Source organism: Lathyrus oleraceus, chromosome 3, assembly GCF_024323335.1.
Source record: "Lathyrus oleraceus cultivar Zhongwan6 chromosome 3, CAAS_Psat_ZW6_1.0, whole genome shotgun sequence".
NCBI lineage: Eukaryota > Viridiplantae > Streptophyta > Magnoliopsida > Fabales > Fabaceae > Lathyrus > Lathyrus oleraceus.
In genome coordinates this window covers 72,332,330-72,354,087 of record NC_066581.1, presented here as the reverse complement: position 1 = coordinate 72,354,087, position 21,758 = coordinate 72,332,330, and the positions used below count along the sequence as shown (strand labels likewise).

At 38.5% G+C, this 21,758-nt stretch overlaps 1 non-coding gene across 1 annotated transcript; it reads left to right on the top strand.

Moving 5' to 3' along the window:
• The first annotated feature begins 6,268 nt into the window (after window positions 1-6,268).
• LOC127133228 (small nucleolar RNA R71) lies at window positions 6,269-6,375 on the top strand. The gene has a single exon (XR_007807217.1). It is a non-coding gene; the product is annotated as a small nucleolar RNA R71 (small nucleolar RNA).
• Window positions 6,376-21,758: the final 15,383 nt, after the last annotated feature.

Genomic DNA, 21,758 nt, shown 5'->3' with positions numbered 1-21,758 from the left:
TGATGATCGAAATTCAACTTACTTGAAGTGCAGTGACCAAAAACCATGTGTTCAAGCCTCCTCCAGCTCCAGATCAACTCCTCTATGCGTGCCTTGAAGCTTTGTGTGCAAAGAATCCACTGAAACCTCTTAGATCTAGATGAATTTCAAGCTTCCATCAAGATGTTCATGCACTTGTTCTGCTCAAGATCTTGCTCGATTGCCACCAATGATGGATGAATCTTGCTCCAAATTCCATGAGGATCAAGAATCTCAGAAAATATTAGGTGTTTGTGTGAAGAAAAATGAAAATCCAAGTGAGAGAAAAATTGGAGGGAATGTGAATTTTCAGATCTGAATTTGTTGTTATGGCAAATGCAGTTATGATTAGGCTTATATATGACCCCTTAATGATGCTGTAATTAGGATTAGGCAATGGCTAATTGAGATTAGTAAAATGAGAGGTGTTTTGCAAAAATGGCAAGTGTGAGGTAGCATGTACAAAGTGCACGTGAACAGTGCCATGCTGAGGCACAAATTCACCTAAAATCATCCCACATCAACATGGAAGTGTTAATTGGCTTGCATGATCATCAAAATTTGAATTACCCAATTTCCCTCCAAAATGCACATGTGTGGACTCATGATCATATGAGCCTCTTCCCTGCAAGGCAATGATTGATTTGGAAAGTCTTGGTCATGACAAGCATTTTGCAAAAAGAATGGACCAATTTGGAGATTTGAAGCAAAAGTTATGCCATGTTGAACTTCCATGCACACTTTGTGATCATTTGGCCATAACTTCTCAACCAATCATCAGATGGACATGATATAGGACTTTTTGAAAAGAAGAGAGAAAGATCTTCAACTTTCATGTTCACCAAAAATCCATTTGAAGCTTCTTTGATGTTGAGAAGTCAAGTTGAATGTGGACCAAAAACTTGCCATTTTTGGAAACTTTTAATTACAGGTCACTTTCCATTTTTGGAAACTTTTGCCATGACTTCAAAATCTTCAAGATGGAGGTTTAAAATGACAAATGGACCTCTTTTGAACATGACTGAGGTGTCTCAACTCATTTTCCCACCTCATAGCCCTCAGTTGACTACATAGTTGACTTTTTGGTCCTTAGATGACCTTGACATGCCCTGATCAGCTTGAACCTCCACCACTTGGGGAAATGGCTCAGAAATGAAACCCTAGCTCATATAAGCTCCTCATGAAAATCATGTGATCCTCTTCATCAGCAAATACCTTATTTCTTTGAGAAGCCCTAGTTGAAAGAATGTCATTGATTAGGGTTGACTAGAGGTCAAAACCCTAATCTAGAGGAACCTGAGGATAAACTCTGCAACTCTTGATGACATAACCATGATGATGATAATATATCCTTTCAAACAAGATAATGCTCAAGACCTTTGAAGGATCAGGAAACCCTAAATGAAGTACAAACCCCTTAGATGGTTGATGATCAATTCATAGAGCCCCTCAGGCTTGAATCATGTGACTTCTCCATCTTCTGAAAAGACTTTGGAGGATGGTTTTTCTTATTTTCATATGAGATGCAAAAATGCAATGTCTAATGCCTAAAACATGAAATGCAATATTCCAAACTAGTCCCAAGAAGAGGAGGGCAAATTTTGAGGTGTTACAATAGCTTCCCAGGGAAGAGTCGTAACCTAGAGTTAAAAAGGAGAACAGGATCGCCTATATTGAAATTTTTCTTTACTATTCTTTTGCCGTGATAGGCTTTTGTCCTCTCTTTATATATTTTTGCATTCTCGTAGGCAGATTGCCTAAGTTCTTCTAGTTTATGAATGTCTAGGGTACGCTTTTCTCCAGCGGCTAGGTAGTCTAAATTCAAAGTTTTAATGGCCCAATAGGCCTTATGCTCTAATTCGAATGGTAAGTGACATGATTTTCCATAAACTAGTTGATAAGGAGTAGTTCCTATAGGGGTTTTGAAAGCGGTTCTATAGGCCCATAATGCTTCTTGAAGCTTCTGAGACCAGTCTCTCCTAGAAATAGAAACAATTTTCTCTAGGATTTGTTTTATCTCCCTATTAGATACTTCTACTTGGCCACTAGTCTGTGGGTGGTATGGTGTTGCTACTATATGCCTAACTCCATATTTTCTTAAAAGTTTGTCAAATATTCTCGATATAAAGTGTGATCCTCCATCGCTTATGACTAAACGTGGTGTTCCAAATCTAGGGAATATATAGTTTTTAAATAGTTTGATTACTACCCTAGTGTCGTTTGTGGGTGCAGCTATAGCTTCAATCCACTTAGACACATAGTCTACAACTACTAAGATATACCTGTTTCCTAAGGATGGTGGAAAAGGTCCCATGAAATCTATATCCCATACTCAAAGAGTTCTACTTCCTAAATGTTTCTTAGAGGCATTTCATCACGCCTTGAAATGTTTCCAGTGCGTTGGCATCTATCACACTTGACAATGCAAGCATAGACATCGCGCCACATGGTAGGCCAGAATATGCCAGCTTGAAGAATCTTGGCGTATGTCTTAGAGGTGCTCGCATGTCCACCATAAGGTGCAGAATGACAATGCTCGATAATACTATTTACCTCTTCTTCTGGAACGCAACGGCGAAAAATGCCATCTTTACCCCTTTTGAAAAGGAGCGGTTAGTCCCAATAGAAGTTTCTCACATCGTGGAAGAATTTCTTCTTGCGGTGGTAGTCAAGATCAGGGGGTACTATATCAGCAGCTAGGTAGTTAACGAAGTCTGCATACCAGGGTACGTTACTTATTGCTAAGGAATTATTAGGGTGCTCATAAGGATCTAGGTTATTATCTTCAATGGTTTCTACTCTAGCGATCAGTCTATCATAGGCGAAATCATCATTTATGGGTACTAGTTATGGTTTTAGATGTTCTAGCCTAGAAAGGTGATCGGCTACTACATTTTTAGTGCCTTTTTTATCTCTTATGTCTAAATCGAACTCTTGTAGTAATAGAATCCATCGGAGTAATCTGGGCTTGGCATCTTTTTTACTTAATAGGTAACGAATGGCAGCATGATCGGTGTAAACTATAATTTTTGCTCCTACTAGATAACATCTAAATTTGTCTATAGCGAAAACTACAGCGAGTAATTCTTTTTCAGTTGTTGCGTAGTTAAGTTGGGCAGCATCTAGGGTTCTACTGGCATAATAAATGACATGTAATTTTTTATCTTTCCTTTGTCCTAGAACGGCTCCAACTGCATAATCACTAGCATCACACATTATCTCAAAAGGTTCCGACCAATCAGGTGGTTTCATAATGGGTGCAGATACTAATGCTTGCTTTAATAGATTAAATGCGTCATTACATTTTTCATCAAAAATGAATTCAACATCTTTCATTAAAAGTCCAGTTAAAGGTTTAGTTATTTTGGAGAAGTCCTTGATAAAACGCCGATAGAATCCAGCGTGTCCAAGAAAGCTTCGGACTTCTCTGATGGTTTTTGGTGGTTTTAGGTTTTCTATAACTTCTATTTTAGCTTTATCTACCTCTACACCTTTTTCAGAAACTATATGTCCTAAAACTATTCCTTCGGTCACCATGAAATGACATTTTTCCCAGTTTAGCACGAGGTTCACCTCTCCAGGATTTTCTCAAGGTTAGCAAGACAATTATGGAAATCAAATCCGCAAACCGAGAAATCATCCATAAACACTTCCATGATACCATCTAGGTAATCTGCAAAGATTGACATCATGCAGCGTTGGAAAGTAGCTGGGGCATTACAGAGGCCGAATGGCATTCGTCTGTAGGCAAAAGTTCCATAAGGGCATGTAAAGGTAGTTTTTTCTTGATCTTCGGGGTGGATAGGTATTTGGAAGAATCCAGAGTATCCATCTAGATAACAAAAGTAAGAGTGTCTGGCTAGATGCTCCAACATCTGGTCTATGAATGGTAAAGGGAATTGATCCTTCCTAGTTGCTTTATTTAATTTTCTATAATCTATACACATCCGCCATCCTCCTTCTAAACGTTTTGCTACATGTTCGCCTTTATCGTTTTCCACGACTGTGATGCCTCCCTTTTTAGGTACTACATGCACAGGGCTCACCCACTTACTATCCGAGATCTGGTAGATTATACCTGCCTCAAGTAACTTAAGAACTTCCTTTTTAACAACATCACTCATTATAGGGTTTATTCTTCTCTGATGTTCCCTAGAGGGTTTTGAATCTTCTTCTAGCGAAATCCGATGCATGCATACGGATGGACTTATACCTTTTAGGTCAGAGATATTATATCCTAAGGCTGAGGGATATCTTCGTAAAACGTCTAAAAGTTGGTTCGTTTCCTCTTGGCTCAAGGTAGCACTGACTATAACTGGACGGTTCATCTTTTCATCGAGGAAGTCATATGTCAGGTTCTTAGGCAGTTCCTTAAGTTCTAAGGTGGGTTTCTTAGGGCATGGCATAGGATCTGGTGTAAGGGATAAACATTCGTAAAGGTTATCATCGATGTAGGGTTTCTTAAAGTCATCATCTTCCCTTATGAGAGTTGATGGTAACTTAATTTTTTTTATAATTTCTTTTTGTTCTAATTCTCTAACACATTCATCAATGATATCTAAGGCATAACACGAGTCTCCCATCACAGGTGCCATAAGAAATTTCGAAAGTATAAATTCTATTTTCTCGTCACCTACCTCAAATGTCAACTTTCCTTTCTTAACATCTATTATGGCTCCTGCAGTCGATAAGAATGGTCTACCTAGAAGGATTGGTATATCATTGTCCTCCTTGATGTCCATGACAACAAAATCAGTAGGGATAAATAACTGACCTATCCTAACAGGAACATCTTCTAAAATGCCTATCGGATATTTAACAGATCTATCAGCTAACTGAAGTGACATCTTAGTGGGCTGTAATTCTCCTAAGTTTAACCTCTCACAAACTGCTAAAGGCATTAAGCTCACACTAGCTCCTAAGTCTAGAAAAGCTTTTTCGATGATATGATTACCCAAAAGGCAAGGAATGGAGAAATTTCCAGGATCTTTATCTTTCTTTGCTAATTTGTCCTCAGAAATAGCATTACATTCCAAAGGGATTTCTACATAAGAAGGTATTTGGGTGATGGCTTCTGTGAAAGGGATTTCTACGCTTGTTGGTAAGGATGTCTTTGGGAAACTTTGCATAAGAAGGTATTTGGGTGATGACTTCTGTGAAAGGGATTTCTACATGAAGTTTTTCTATAACTTTAATAAAATTTTGATACTATTTATTGATCTGGGTTTGTTTGAGTCTTTGCGGATATGGTATAGGTGGTTTATATGGCGGGGGTGGTACATAAGTTTTATCTTTAGGTTCTTCTCCTTTTTCTCGACCTTCCTGGTTTTCTGATTCCTCTGATTCCTTTACTTCGTCCGTGGGTTTGGTACATTCCTTAGAAGTTTCGGGTTCACTCAATCTAGGGTTTGGTGGCTCATCATAAGCGTTCCCACTTCGTACGGTAATGGCATTGGCTTGTCCTCTCGGATTTTGTTGAGGTTGTCCAGGGAATTGTCCTCCAGGTGTAGTCTGAGGGGATTGGTTTAAAGCTACCTGAGAGATCTGGGTTTCAAGCATCTTGGTATGAGTAACTATTTGGTCAACCTTGGTTCCTAACTGAGTGATCAATTCGTTAACATGAATGTTCTGGTTCATGAACTCCTTGTTTTGTTGGGTTTGAGCGGTGATAAAATTTTCCATAATTTTCTCAAGGCTCGTCTTTGGTGGCACAGGTTGCATAGGTTGATTTGATCTAGGGGCTTGATAACTAGGTCTCGGAGGTGCATTATTTTGAATAGGGTTATTGTTTTTATAGGAAAAGTTCGGGTGATTCCTCCATCCAGGGTTATAGGTATTCGAGTATGGGTTCCCTTGGGTGTAGTTCACTTGCTCATAGTGGGTTTCGTTTAATAGACTGCATTCTGCAGATTGGTGTCCTTTGGTTCCACATATTTCACAATCCGATGAAACTGCGGCTACAGTATTCGGGTTTATGCACATATGCTCGACTTTGAGGGCTAATGCGTCCATTTTAGCTTGCATCATGTCTATAGAGCTTAGTTCATGCACTCCTCCTTGGGCTTCCTTCTTCTCAACTGTCGCTCGTTCGACTCCCCATGATTGATGATTTTGAGCCATATCTTCGATGAGGGCACTAGCTTCAGGATAAGGTTTGTTCATCAGAGCACCGCCTGCGGCAGCTTCGATGGTCATCTTTGTGTTGTAATGAAGTCCATTATAAAAGGTTTGAATGATTAACCAATTTTCTAAACCATGATGTGGGCATGCTCGTAACAACTCTTTATATCTCTCCCAAGCTTCGAACAACGATTCTCCTTGGTTTTGGGTAAATCTAGTTATATGGTTTCGAAGAACGGCGGTTTTACTCGGGGGAAAATATCTAGCAAGGAAAACTCTTCTAAGGTTATCCCAAGTCGTAATGGAATTGGGTGGAAGGGAATCTAACCATGATATGGCTTTATCTCCGAGGGAAAAAGGAAATAATCTTAAACGTATTGCCTCAGGAGAATCTCCATTGGTTTTAAAAGTGTCTGCTAATTGAAGAAATATTTTTAAATGTTGGTTTGGGTTCTCAGTAGCGAGACCTGCGAATTGTCTCTGTTGCACTAGTTGCAACAGGGATGGTTTAAGTTCAAAATTATTGGCTGGGATGGTTGGGTTTACTATACTAGAACTAGGTTCTTCGTTAGATGGTTGAGCGAAATCCTTAAGAGGTCTTTGGTTTTGATCTTCGGCCATAGCTCTCTTAATTCTATGAAAGAATAAACGTGTGCGAAGGTAACGTTCAGGTTCTGCTAGAGGGTATACTAAGCTTAAACTTCCGGTGCTGCGAGTTCTTCGCAATGACCGACAGGAAATAGCCTAAGTCTAAACGATATAACAACAGGAAAATGAAATTTGACGAAATTGGTCCCCGGCAACGGCGCCAAAAACTTGATGCGTGTTTCGCAAGTATACGAACGCGTCAGAGTAATATAAAAGATTGTCGAATCCACAGAGACCAAGTGTCAATCTATCGTTATCTATCGTTATGGTGTTTATCAAAGGCAATCAAAATAAGTGTTTTTGGAGTGTGCAATGAAAAAGTAAAGTGTTGAATAAAGATTAATTAATAAAGACAGGGTCGAATGTAATTCACGTAATCAATTAATAATCCAAGTACTTGCTAGTAGAGCTACTTATGGGCAGTGTTTCCTACTTTGAAAAGAACTAATTTAACAGGAACTGTCGCTTTCACGTATTCATAACCGAGTTGTACTCCCTAATCAAACCCTCTTATTGTCACTTATAAAAAGGCGCGCATTGCGTTAGAGTAGTAAACCTATTTTTAAGAAATATAGTATCTTGACTAAGTTGAAAAGTATTATAACCTGGATTTCTTAACCAAAAGAGGTTCTCACGAACCAGACTCTAAACTTATAAACGCGTCCGAAAATAGTTTTAAAATCTCTTTTCTTCTTAATGTTAAAATCTCCTAATGAACTAAACAAAGCGCTTTCGCTGTTTTTGAAATAGTTAAAAACAATTAAGTTTAAAAAGACGTTGGACGACTTTCGATCTTACCCAACGGAATTGAAGTGCGGGAAAACTTAAGTTGAAAGTTAAAATAGCCCTTAAGTGTTTCTACGAACAATTGTACGGATTATCGGTTCAATTATGATCCTTACATTCTAACCTTATAAATTTAGTTAGACATGGTAAAGTAAAAGTGCATTAAAATAAATAAAAGTAGTGCGAGTGCGGAAAATAAATAAAAGTAGTGCGAGTGCGGAAAATAAATAATTTAAAGCGAGTGCGAGGAAATAAATAAAAGTAAAGCGAGTGCGAGGAAATAAATAAAATTAAAGCGAGTGCGAGGAAATAAATAATTTAAAGCGAGTGCGAGGAAATAAATAAAAGTAAAGCGAGTGCGAGGAAATAAATAAAGTAAAGTGAGTGCGAGGAAATAAATAAAAGTAAAGCGAGTGCGGGAAAATAAATAAGATAAAGACAAGTAATAAAAACCTGCTCCAATCGGAGGGTTGAATAAATTGCAAAGCGGAAATGAAAATGGCGGCAGGATTAACTTCCTTCCAAAGTGCTCCAAACTCGATTACAGACTCTATCACAAACTCGATTACACAATTGTGGTAACACTCCAATGCGAAGCGATTACCACTTTATAATACTGAATATATGCCTAAGTGAAACAAAGTTGCTCTGAGTTTGCCTCTGCTCTAAGTTTGGATGATCGTAAAAGTGAATTCGAGTTTCTATTTATAAGCAAGTAAAAAGATGGAAATGACTTGGATGCCCTTCAACTTGAAAATGGGAGGGAAACTATTTTCCTCTTGTGGCGCCCGCCACAAGGCCATGGCGCTCGCCACAAGCACAAAATGAGGCGCCTTAGTGGAAGTAGTGGGGAACGTGGAAGTTGAGGGAAGTTGAGCTTGGACACGTCATGGCAGGGTCTATGGCGCCAGCCATGGGGTAGGCCACAAGAACAAAATGCTGAATTTTAGGGTTTTTGGATCTTTTTCGCTCCTTTTCTCGATCGGGGCTCCGATTAAAGTAAAAACCTGAAAACAAAGAAAAACATAGCAATAACACAACAAAATGATAATAAAACAACTAGAATGCATGTGAAATCAGAGTCAAAAATACGGTAAATTTTAGTGTTATCAACGGTGAAGGAACATTTTTCAGGGTTAAGCCTCTTACTGTATTGGCGAACCGTTTTAAAAACCCGGTTGAGATGTTGAGCATGTAAGGTGTCTACCCCAAATTTCAAGATCATATAATCCATGTTTCCTTCCAATGTTTCCCCTATTTCTTCCTAAAAGACTTTGTTCATCATCCTCTGGTGAGTTTCCTTGGCGTTCTTTAACCCGAACGACATGACATTATACTGATAGTTAGCTTCTTCTTTCATGAACACAATTTTCACCTGGACAGGTCCATACATCATAATCTGGTTTTATCCGGAATATGCGTCCATGAAGGATAGCAGGTGGTAGCCGGTTGAATTATCAATGATTTGGTCAATGTTTAGGAGTGGATATGAATCTTTTCGACTTATGAAGTTAAGGTCGGTGTAATCGACGCACATCCTCCACTTCCCCGAGGCCTTTTTGACAAGAACCATATTAGATAACCATTCAGTATACTTCACTTCTAAAATGAACTTGGCATCTAACATACCTCTTAATGTTTTCTTAGTAGCCTTTGCCTTTTTAGAATATTTTTTCCTTCGGCATTGAGATACATACTTAGAGTCGACATCTAGGTTTATTCGATGACAAGCGACTTATGGATCGATATCGGGGATTTCATGAGGGTAGATAACGAAAAGGTCAGAATTTTCTTGGAGGAATTCAACTAGCTCGAACTTTACCTCTGGTGAAAGCCTGAACCCAATCTTAACTGACCTAGCCAAATCATCTCCTAGTTGCACAAATTCGAATTCTCAGTCAGGGGTAGGTCTAATCCCATTCTCGTGTGTATCGAGATTGAGCCCGTCACACTTCTTTGACACCGAGGCTAACATATCCTTATGAATTCTTCTCCGGATCCTCTCCGCTTCTTGTAAATCTATGCTTATAGTGGCTTGTGCTCCTATTTCATCATGATAGGCCACTTTCAGATGGACCATATAGGCCATCGCATCTAACTTAGCTAGATAAGACTGTCCCATGATACCTTTAAGGATGCTTTTGCACTATATCACGAGGAATGGAAGAGTCGTCGTTCTCTTTATCGTTCATTCCCCTACGATTTGTGTCAGGTCTATTGTTCCACCAGGATGAGTTATTGAATCGTTAAAAGCTAACAATTCTTCTCCCTCAGATGGAGTCAGGTCCGCCCGATGGAAACCTGTTGATTCTAATGCTTCTTCGTAAAGGATGTTAGAAGAACATTTGTCGTTGATTAGGAATTCCGTTATTGTCAGATGATTGATAATGAACGCGATGAGAAAAGGTAGATCAGAGTTCGAGATTCCGTCAATCTTTTCCAAATCCAAGAACCCTAACTTTGATCGGTTGTTTTTCTGAAACTCTGAATTGGTGCTAAGCAAAAAGCAATCGATAGGTAACGGAGAGTCGGATGTGGTGATACTCCGAACGATGTTGATAGACAATGAGACATGAGGAACTGAGTAACGGGTTACCCACCGAGTGTTAACCGGTTACTTGCTTAAAAATCTGCATTCTGTTAAACTGAGTAACAGGTTACCCACCGAGCGTTAACCGGTTACTTGCTTAAAAATCTGTTAATTCTGTTTTACAGTAACCGGTTACTCACCGAGCGTTAATCGGTTACCACTGTTGGAAAATGAAAATTTGAGATTTTAAAAGTTGTATTTAGTTTGAAGTGCAATCGAAGTGTGTGTAGTTGATGATTAGCCTATATTTGTGAATGATATATTGTTATGAATGTGTATATGTACCATTGGTGGATTGTGAATGATATATTATTATGAATGTGTATATGTACCATTGGTGGATTGTGAATGATATATTGTTATGAATGTGTATATGTACCATTGGTGAATTGTGAATGATATATTGTTATGAATGTGTATATGTACCATGGGTGGATAATTCATATAGTTGAATTATGGTGATATGTAGAATGTTAAGATGGTAGAGATGATCTTAATTGCATATGTATTAGTATTTGTACATTCATTCATGGCATGGTCGGCTTCATAGTGGAAGCGGTGAAACTGTGGATTCACATAGACGGTGATCCTTAATTGGAAATAGACGTAGCACACGTTGATCCTTAATTGGAAATAGGCGTGGTAGTGGCTTGGATTCTAGATATTGAATCGGAAAGCGGTCAAACTGTGGGTTCACATAGACGGTGATCCTTAATTGGAAATAGACGTAGCACACGTTGATCCTTAATTGGAAATAGGCGTGGTAGATGTAGCACAGGTTGATCCTTAATTGGAAATAGGCGTGGTAGATGTAGCACAGGTTGATCCTTAATTGGAAATAGGCGTGGTAGATGTAGCACACGTTGATCCTTAATTGGAAATAGGTATGGTAGATGTAGCATACGTTGATCCTTAATTGGAAATAGGCGTAGTAGTGGCTTTGATCTTGTCCGGATCGGAAGCGTGGCTTGGATTCTAGATATTGAATCGGAAAGCGGTGAAACATTGGGTTCACATTGCGGTACCACATGCATAGAGTCACATGTATTGCATTGAGTCACATTAGAGTTATGTGATCATCGAGTGTATGCATTGTTGTGATTGTGATGTGTGTATGAGATATGGTAATTGAGTTGGTGATGTTTGGATACATAACTTGGAAATTATGTGATTATGTGATAATTGTAGTTATGTGTATATTTGAGAACATAGTATAGGATTTTAACATTATACTCCTTGAGTTTTGATGGATGTTTGGAACATGTGAAATAAATATTGGTTAGTATTATTTACATGGTTATACGAAGTGTGATGAATTCCTTTAATTGTTGATTTAATCATTGTGCCTTGTTATACTTCTTCATAATGATTTGAATTCTCACCCTTTCTGTTTAAATGTTACCTTTACATGGGTATCGTGCAGATACTCAGGAGTAGTATCGCTGAAGTAAGTGGAAGGTAGCTCATTCGAGATTTAGCCGGAGAGCTTCCGCATTCTAGTTTGGAGACTAGGTAGTGAGTCAATGCTCTGGTCATGTAACACGGGGTAGATTAGTAGTATTGAACTCGTATCCTATTTGGATAAGTATTATGCTATTACTTGTGAACATGCTTATTTGCAATTGCTGTTGAGAGGCCATAGTGCCAAATATTCTGATTATGGTTTTAGTTTATTTTGAAGAGATTATTGAGAGATGATCATGGTATGGGACATGGATCATTTGATGAAATGCATGAGTATTCATTATTTTCCGCTGCGAACGCATATCCTTGAATATTCATGATGATTGAGATGTGTTATTTTAAATGACCAGGTGTATTGTATATTGATGATGAATGATGTTGGTTTTTGAAAGCTTTTAGTTTTTGAAAACGTCGATGTGACGCCCTTTTGTTTATATGCGTGCTTACTTACTCTGATTATATGTTAAGTATTTTGGGGTAGAAAAAGGGGTGTTATATAAGTGGTACCAGAGCCTGGTTGACCAGTTGGTCAATAGTCGTAAATGTTTTCTAATCATGTTGTATTTGATTCGTGTATCTGACACGGTCGATACTGTTTGTCTGGTCGGTCTGTCCGGCCAGGTTGTTTAATTATGTTTATTCCCTAGTATGCGACATGTGTGTGAGAACACTGTCGATGCTTGTTTTATTTTCCATTGGCAGGTGGGAATGAAATAAGTGGGGGAGAAGCATCTGCTTCTCTTGGATGTTCCAATTGTATAGAGCTTGGACATTATGTTGTTGCATGCAAGAGTGCAGTGTTGGCTAGTTAACCTATTTTGAGAATGTTGTGTTTTCCTGAACCCGAAGAGAGGTCGGATTCGAGGATGGAATTGGTTAGAATTTAATCGGGTGTATATCAACTGTTTTGAGAAGACGATTATTTTTCCTGAGGTTGGTGCTAAGGAAGATTGGTTTGTGTCTGCTAAGCAAGTTGATGAATCGGTGCAAGATGGTGCCGAGTTGTTTATGTTGTTGGCAACTTTGGATATTCGTGAGAAGAGGACGATTGAAGAATTGCCAATAGTTGGTGAGTTTGCGGAGGTATTTCCGGAAGATATAAGTTTTCTTGGACATGTGATTTCGAGTGGTGGTATTTCTGTAGATCCTACGAAGATTGGAGTTGTATCTCAGTGGGAAGCTCCTAAGTCTGTTGCTGAGATTCGAAGTTTCCTTGGTTTGGCTGGTTATTATAGGAAGTTCATTGAAGGATTTTCTAAGTTGTCGTTACCATTGACGCTGTTGACTAGGAAAGGTCAAGCTTTCATTTGGACTTCGCAGTGTGAAGCAAATTTTTTGAAGAGCTTAAGAGAAGATTGACTACGGCTCCTATTTTGATTTTACCGGATCCGTTAGAAACTTTCGTCGTGTATTGTGATGCTTCTTTGTTGGGGTTAGGAGGTGTTTTGATGCAAAAAGGGAAAGTGGTAGCTTATGCTTCAAGGCAACTTAAAGTTCATGAGAGGAATTGTCCGACGCATGATTTAGAGTTGGCCGCCGTTGTGTTTGTGTTGAAACTTTAGAGACATTATTTGTTTGGATCTAGATTTGATGTGTTTAGTGATCACAAGAGTTTGAAGTACTTGTTCGATCAGAAAGAATTGAATATGAGGCAAAGGAGATGGTTGGAATTCTTGAAAGATTATGATTTGGGTTTGAATTATCATCCTGGAAAGGCGAATGTTGTAGCCGACGCATTGAGTAGGAAGTCATTGCACATGTCTATGTTGATATTTCGAGAGTTTGAATTGTTGGAGCAATTTAGAGATTTGAGTTTGGTTTGTGAAGCGACGTCTTTGTGTGTTAAACTTGGTATGTTGAAGCTTACGTGTGGCATTCTTGATGAGATTAGAGAAGGTCAGAAGTCAGATTTGAAATTAGTCGATGTTATGACATTGATTAATCAAGGCAACAGTGGTGACTTTCGGATTGATGAGAATGGTATCATGAGGTGTCGTGATCGAGTTTGTGTTCTGGATGTTGCGGATTTGAGAAAGAGGATTCTTGAGGAAGGGCATAGAAGTGGTTTGAGTATTCACCCTGGTGCTACTAAGATGTATCAAGACTTGAGGAAGATGTTTTGGTGGCAAGGTATGAAGAAGGATGTAGCGGAATTTGTGTATTCATGTTTGACTTGTCAAAAGTCAAAGATTGAACATCAAAAGCCGTCTGGTTTGATGCAACCGTTATTATTCCCAGTGGAAGGGGGATAGTATCTCTATGGATTTTGTTTCGGGTTTGCCGAGAACATCGAGTAATTGTGAGGCGATTTGGGTCGTTGTGGACAGGTTGACGAAATGTGCTCATTTTATTCCGATGAGGATGGATTATTCGATGGAGAGACTTGCTAAGTTGTACATCGAAAGGATTGTGTGTTTGCATAGTATTCCGTCGAGCATTGTTTCGGATAGAGATCCGAGGTTCACTTCGAGATTTTGGGAAGGTTTGCAAAGTGCTTTGGGTACGAAGTTGCGTTTGAGTTCGGCGTATCATCCGCAAACTGATGGTCAAACGGAGAGGACTATTCAGTCACTTGAAGATCTTTTGAGGTCTTGTGTTTTGGAACAAGGAGGAAATTGGGATAGTTTCTTGCCTTTGATCGAGTTTACGTATAACAATAGTTTCCATTCGAGTATTGGAATGGCACCTTTTGAGGCTCTTTATGGTAGAAGGTGTAGGACTCCTTTATGTTGGTACGAATCGGGAGAGAGTGCTATGGTTGGACCCGAGTTGATTCAAGAGACTACGGATAAGATTAAGATGATTCAAGAGAAGATGAAGGCTTCTCAGAGTCGTCAAAAGAGTTATCATGATAAGAGGAGGAAAGCTCTTGAGTTCGAGAAAGATGAGCATGTGTTTCTCCGAGTTACGCCAATAACGGGTGTTGGTAGAGCTTTGAAGTCGCGTAAGTTGATACCGCGTTTCATTGGTCCTTATAAGATTTCCGAGAGGGTAGGTGAAGTGGCATATCGGATTGCATTACCACCATCACTTTCTAATCTTCATGATGTGTTCCATGTGTCTCAACTGAGGAAGTACATTGCGGATCCATCGCATGTTGTTCCATTAGATGATGTTCAAGTGAGGGATAATTTGACGGTTGATACATCAGCTATGCGAATTGAAGATCGAGAAGTGAAGAAGCTTCGTGGTAAGGAGATTGCTTTGGTGAAAGTGATATGGGGCGGAGTCGCCAATGGAAATGTTACTTGGGAACTCGAGGATAAGATGAAGGAATCGTATCCGGAGTTGTTCGTGTGAGGTAATTTTCGAGGCCGAAAATCTTTTAAGTGGGGGAGAGTTGTAACAATCCAATTTTAGTAATTATTTCTTATATTATTATTATTATATTTTATTTTAATTAATTGGAGTGTTAATTAATTAATTGGTTGTTAGGAGTATAACAATTGATTATATTAATTGAATTGGTGTGTTAATTAATTATCTAGTTGATATGAGATATAATTGAATAATTAATTATATTAATTAACCTGGTGTGTTAATTAATTTGGTTTAATTTATTTGAATTAAATTAGAGATATTTAAATATTAGGTCTTATTGGGCCTATTAATTAAATGAGAGGTATCATGCCTTAAGCCCAAATAGAATACTAGTATATAAGAGGTGAGGAGAGTGAGAAATAGGATTCATTTGATCATTTGAAGGCAATAGAGAAAAAGAAGAGGAAAAGTAAGGAGAAGAGGGGAAGAACAAGAGAGAAGCTAGGGTTTCCAGAAAATTGAAGAGGTAATGGGGGAATCCTTATTGTTATGGGTTAGTATGATCGGGTCAATGGGTAGATGTATGTTTAGGTTAAAATCCCTAATGTTGTATGGTTGTTTGAAATTGTTAGGTTTGATGATACTCTTGATTGTGGTGATTTAATTGTGTTAAAACTGAAAATTAACGTTATATAATTATGGTATTGTATGAGTTATATTTTTCTGAACGTGTAGCTTTTTACGGAATCGAAATCGGAGGTCCGAAAGTCCTCCAACGATGAAAAACGCAGAAAATTCTGCATTCTGTTTTACAGTAACCGGTTACCCACCGAGCTTTAACCGGTTACTTGCTTAAAAATCTGCATTCTGTTAAACTGAGTAACGGGTTACCCACCGAGCGTTAACCGGTTACTTGCTTAAAAATCTGCATTCTGTTAAACTGAGTAACAGGTTACCCACCGAGCGTTAACCGGTTACTTGCTTTAAAATCTGTTAATTCTGTTTTACAGTAACCGGTTACTCACCGAGCGTTAACCGGTTACCACTGTTGGAAAATGAAAAATTGAGATTTTAAAAGTTGTATTTAGTTTGAAGTGCAATCGAAGTGTGTGTAGTTGATGATTAGCCGATATTTGTGAATGATATATTGTTATGAATGTGTATATGTACCATTGGTGGATTGTGAATGATATATTATTATGAATGTGTATATGTACCATTGGTGGATTGTGAATGATATATTGTTATGAATGTGTATATGTACCATTTGTGGACTGTGAATGATATATTGTTATGAATGTGTATATGTACCATGGGTGGATAATTCATAGAGTTGAATTATGGTGATATGTAGAATGTTAAGATGGTAGAGATGATCTTAATTGCATATGTATTGGTATTTGTACATTCATTCATGGCATGGTCGGCTTCATAGTGGAAGCAATGAAATTGTGGGTTCACATAGACAGTGATCCTTAATTGGAAATAGACGTAGCACACGTTGATCCTTAATTGGAAATAGGCGTGGTAGTGGCTTGGATTCTAGATATTGAATCGGAAAGCGGTGAAACTGTGGGTTCACATAGACAGTGATCCTTAATTGGAAATAGACGTAGCACACGTTGATCCTTAATTGGAAATAGGCGTGGTAGATGTAGCACAGGTTGATCCTTAATTGGAAATAGGCTTGGTAGATGTAGCACACGTTGATCCTTAATTGGAAATAGGCGTGGTAGATGTAGCACACGTTGATCCTTAATTGGAAATAGGCGTGGTAGATGTAGCATACGTTGATCCTTAATTGGAAATAGGCGTAGTAGTGGCTTTGAACTTGTCCGGATCTGAAGAGTGGCTTGGATTCTAGATATTGAATCGGAAAGCGGTGAAACGTTGGGTTCACATTGCGGTACCACATGCATAGAGTCACATGTCTTGCATTGAGTCACATTAGAGTTATGTGACCATCGAGTGTATGCATTGTTGTGATTGTGATGTGTGTATGAGATATGGTAATTGAGTTGGTGATGTTTGGATACATAACTTGGAAATTATGTGATTATGTGATAATTGTAGTTATGTGTATATTTGAGAACATAGTATAGGATTTTAACATTATACTCCTTGAGTTTTGATGGATGTTTGGAACATGTGAAATAAATATTGGTTAGTATTATTTACATGGTTATACGAAGTGTGATGAATTCCTTTAATTGTTGATTTAATCATTGTACCTTGTTATACTTCTTCATAATGATTTGAATTCTCACCCTTTCTGTTTGAATGTTACCTTTACATGGGTATCATGCAGATACTCAGGAGTAGTATCGCTGAAGTAAGTGGAAGGTAGCTCATTCGAGATTTAGCCGGAGAGCTTCCGCATTCTAGTTTGGAGACTAGGTAGTGAGTCAATGCTCTGGTCATGTAACACGGGGTAGATTAGTAGTATTGAACTCGTATCCTATTTGGATAAGTATTATGCTATTACTTGTGAACATGCTTATTTGCAATTGCTGTTGAGAGGCCATAGTGCCAAACATTCTGATTATGGTTTTAGTTTATTTTGAAGAGATTATTGAGAGATGATCATGGTATGGGACATGGATCATTTGATGAAATGCATGAGTATTCATTATTTTCCGCTGCGAACGCATATCCTTGAATATTCATGATGATTGAAATGTGTTATTTTAAATGACCAGGTGTATTGTATGTTGATGATGAATGATGTTGGTTTTTGAAAGCTTTTAGTTTTTGAAAACGTCGATGTGACGCCCTTTTGTTTATATGCGTGCTTACTTACTCTGATTATATGTTAAGTATTTTGGGGTAGAAAAAGGGGTGTTATAAACTGGATTTGGATCCATCTTCTTGAATATCTCTATAAAAATTTTCGCTTATGCTCACTCGTTTTTGATGGATACGCGAGAATCAGAAGTCTAATTTCCATGCATGGCGCCATTGTTCCGTTCAGGAACCAAAAATATGTGGAGTTATGGAAGCTAGACGGGGAAGAGCTTCCGATGCGACGGAACGAAGGTGTACCTGCAAGGTTAGCACTACAATGCTCAAGTCAGTATGTGAATGCTGAGAGAGTATTCAAATTGTGTTTGGAATTTGTTACCTGAAATGACGACATCTATATATATAAGGGAGCATAATAACTAACTTGCTATCTTTCTAGCGTAGAATGTGGAGGATCACTGAATGTGTTGGAGGGATGCATCTCCTACTTCTATATTACTGAAGGATTAGTGGTCAAGAGAATATTTCAGAAATTTTAGTGTACATTTGAGTTGGATCCGGGATGTCATGCCTTGTGGTGATCGGCTCAGAAAAAGAACATGTCAGGATCAGATCAATCCGAAGAATTCTTTCATTATAATAGTCTGATCTATGAATGTGGAGTTAGATCATCGAAGATATGACCGTTCCAGAATGCAAAATAAAAAAAAATTATATTGACCGTGCATAGTATTTAATTTCTATAAATATTTCTTTCGCTAAATAAAATTAATAGAATTTTCTTTACTTTTAATCAAAATTATATTATTTAAAATTAATTTTTATCATGACATAATCGAACACACATTAAAATTAGGATGAGATATGCATTTCTTGTGTTATAAAGAAGGGAGCCAAGAACATTAACTTGGAAAGCGATCGCTTCAAATGGAGTTTTAAAAGATGACAAAAACAGTTGCTGTCATTTAATGAAGTACTTGAGGAAATCTCTCGTGTCTTCCTTCTTTCGGTTGGTTGTTGAGCAGGGTGGGAGAAGTAATAGAAACCCAAATAACACGCGCATAACTTGACTGGTTTCACTATTCATTTCAAAAAAATTTAAAGTGTAGTTAGTTAATTTTAATGGCAAAAAAATTGAATGAATTAAAAGAAAATAAAGAGAAAATGAAATAAAGCAAAAAAAACTGAGCCACCGGATCCGTCTCATTAAATGACGTGGCGTGTTACACGGCCTGGATCTGAGGGTGCATGATGTACTCAAGTCAGCAGCGAAACACAATGAATTAAAAAAGTAATTAGAAAGGATGTACGAGATTAGATCGTGAAGGAGAGATCCAATGGCTGTGATCAATACACGTGGTGATGGTGGTGGAAACCACCACCTTCTCCGATCAACCAAGCAGAATCCGACCAGAAATTGCAGGAAAACGAATCTCATCAAAAATAAAAAACAAGGGCATGGAAATGAAGCTTATGTGATGTTGATCATCACTGTACCATTAGATTCCTTTCATTCTTCCTATATTGAGAGAAAAATGAAGGAGAAAATCATGGTATCCACACGGATTGATCTTGAAATGGAAAATTAAAGGCACCAAAAGTTTGCCTCAAGTATGAGGACTTCAGAGAACCACAAAAACACAAGAATACTACATTGAATCGTGAGTTTCAGATCCAAACAGTTTGAGCTTATACCTTCAAAAATGGTGAGTTTCTGGCCATGAATCCTTCAAGCTTTTTGCTCCTTTTTGATCTCTGAATATAGGGAAGATGGTTGGCTAAGGAATCTAGCTTTGAAACTCAACTAATGTTGCTGAATTTCAAGCTCGAAAATATTGAAAAAATGGTGAGTGATTCCTTTGGGGAGGGTTTTGGTTTCAATTCAGCAGCATATGGGATCTCCAAAAGGGTTTCTTAAATGAAGGAGAGGAAGCCCTTATTTATAGGTAAATGAATCTGATCATTACACTTTGCTCATGTGCATGGGAATTGATATTTTGAATGCATGGGCCTTTGTGGACGTGTGAGAGGCCCATGAATGGTTTAAGGGACTTGTTGAGCTCATATGGAAAGCATGTGGTCGCGCACATGGAATAGAAAAGGCTTGTATCTCAAGTTTTAACATAAAATGTCAAAAATACCCATTGTCATACCCCAAAATTTGCCCGTTAATGTTACAAGGGATTTCTAAGGCACTTCAACTTATTCAGCAAGACACTGACCGTAAAAGAACAAAAGCCCAGCTCACAACAGGCCCAATGCAGAAAGTGGCCCAAACTAGCTTGCTCGCTAGGCGAGCAACTCCTTCGCCTAGCGAAGCTTGCGAATGCCAAAATTGTTGGGCTTCATTCTGAGCCCATTAGGTCACAAATTGCCTGCTCGCTAGGCGAGCATATCCTTCGCCTAGCGAACCCTTCGCTACAAGGCTCGCCTAGCGAAGCTTGCGAATACCAGAATTTTTGGGCTTCATTCTGAGCCCATTAGGTCACCACAATCACTATAAATACAGACACTTCAGCCACGAAAATGGACAGAGGAAGACAGACGGAAACCCTGGCATAGAAACCCCGGAGAATAGCCCAGAGAAGTCGGAGTGAAGGAACCCTGACGGCCACTCATCCGCGCCGAAGTTACCGCCGTCCAACTCAACCCGATACCAAAAGTGATCTTCCAATTCAGCATTACAACTCCATCGCAAACAGGTTTGTGTATCATTACTGTTATGCTTCCTATCTGTGATCTCTAAATACATAATGCATCATATTTGAATTCTTAGATGCGTAACTAGATTTTGCGTGTGAGTTTAAGCCTGCCTGAATATCCTGAATATTGGACCATGTTATTTCTGTAATTGAATGCAATAAGGCATGCAGCATGCTGAGATCATACGGTTCTGAAATTTAAAACCCGCAGCCGCTCGCTAGCACATCGCTAAGCGAGCATGTAGCGAGCATTCGCTAGGCCTTCGCTAGGCGAGGCAGAGGCGAACGGGACAGTCACTAATATTTCGTTTGTTCTGTGCTATGCTTCTCCGATCTATTCTACGTTAATTATGCATTGTTTTGCCTGACATTGTCGCTGCTGTATTTCTTTTGCGGTGTAATCCTCGATTGCACCCTAATTTGGTTTTCTAATCCATTTGCTGAATTTTGTAAAGGTTCACATATCCCCGGAAGAGATAGCTTGATAGGTATTCCACTTTATTTGTGGGATACCCTTGTGGAGACTCGCCCTAAATTACCTAATTAATTTTAATGTATTAATTTTAATGTGGAGATCCGCCCTCATTTACTTAGTTGATTTTAATGTATTGATTTTAATGTGGGCCTAATTACCTACTTGATTACGGCTACCTAATTGAATGTAAAACATTGTCTTTAAATAAGTGATCTTGGACCTCTCTTTGCTGCCCTACGGTATTACGGTATAACGGTCGTGTCCCGCGAATGTAGGGATACACTTAGCAAAGACCCTTCGTTTAAATCATCATAGTCCCTCGGATGTTGCCTTCGAAAATACGATTTTGTCCCTCGATGACCCTTCGGTGTAGCCTACGGTTAAATGATGATCGTCCCTCCGAATGCTAAGGTATCCTTACAATTGTTGCCTTCAATGACCTATCGATGACCCTACAATGACCCTTTTACATCCAAAGGATAAAACTACTTACTTCTCAATAGTAAGGACAGTTTTACCCTCATAAGGATAGGAAATGCCCATAATGACCTTAGGAAGGTATAACTCTCAATTACTGGATCATAACCTAAAACATTTTCCACTCCTCACACTTTCGAAACCTCTTTTAGAAAATCACCACTTGGTACACATTCATACGAGAATCATTACCGAGTTATATTTTTCTAAACAACTTTCAAAATCAAACGAGATAAATACTTTGTATACATTCATACGAGAATCATTACAAAGTTAAACTCTCTTTTCGAAACATTTTTAAACAATTCACCAACACTTTTCAGACAAAAACATAAGTGATCCAGCAATTAAGAGCCCATGGACAACCATGGATACAAAGGGTGCTAACACCTTCCCTTTGTATAATGTACCTCCCGAACCCAAAATCTATTGAGGTCTTTCCTGTTCTTTTCCACCTTTCCTTATTGGATAAAAG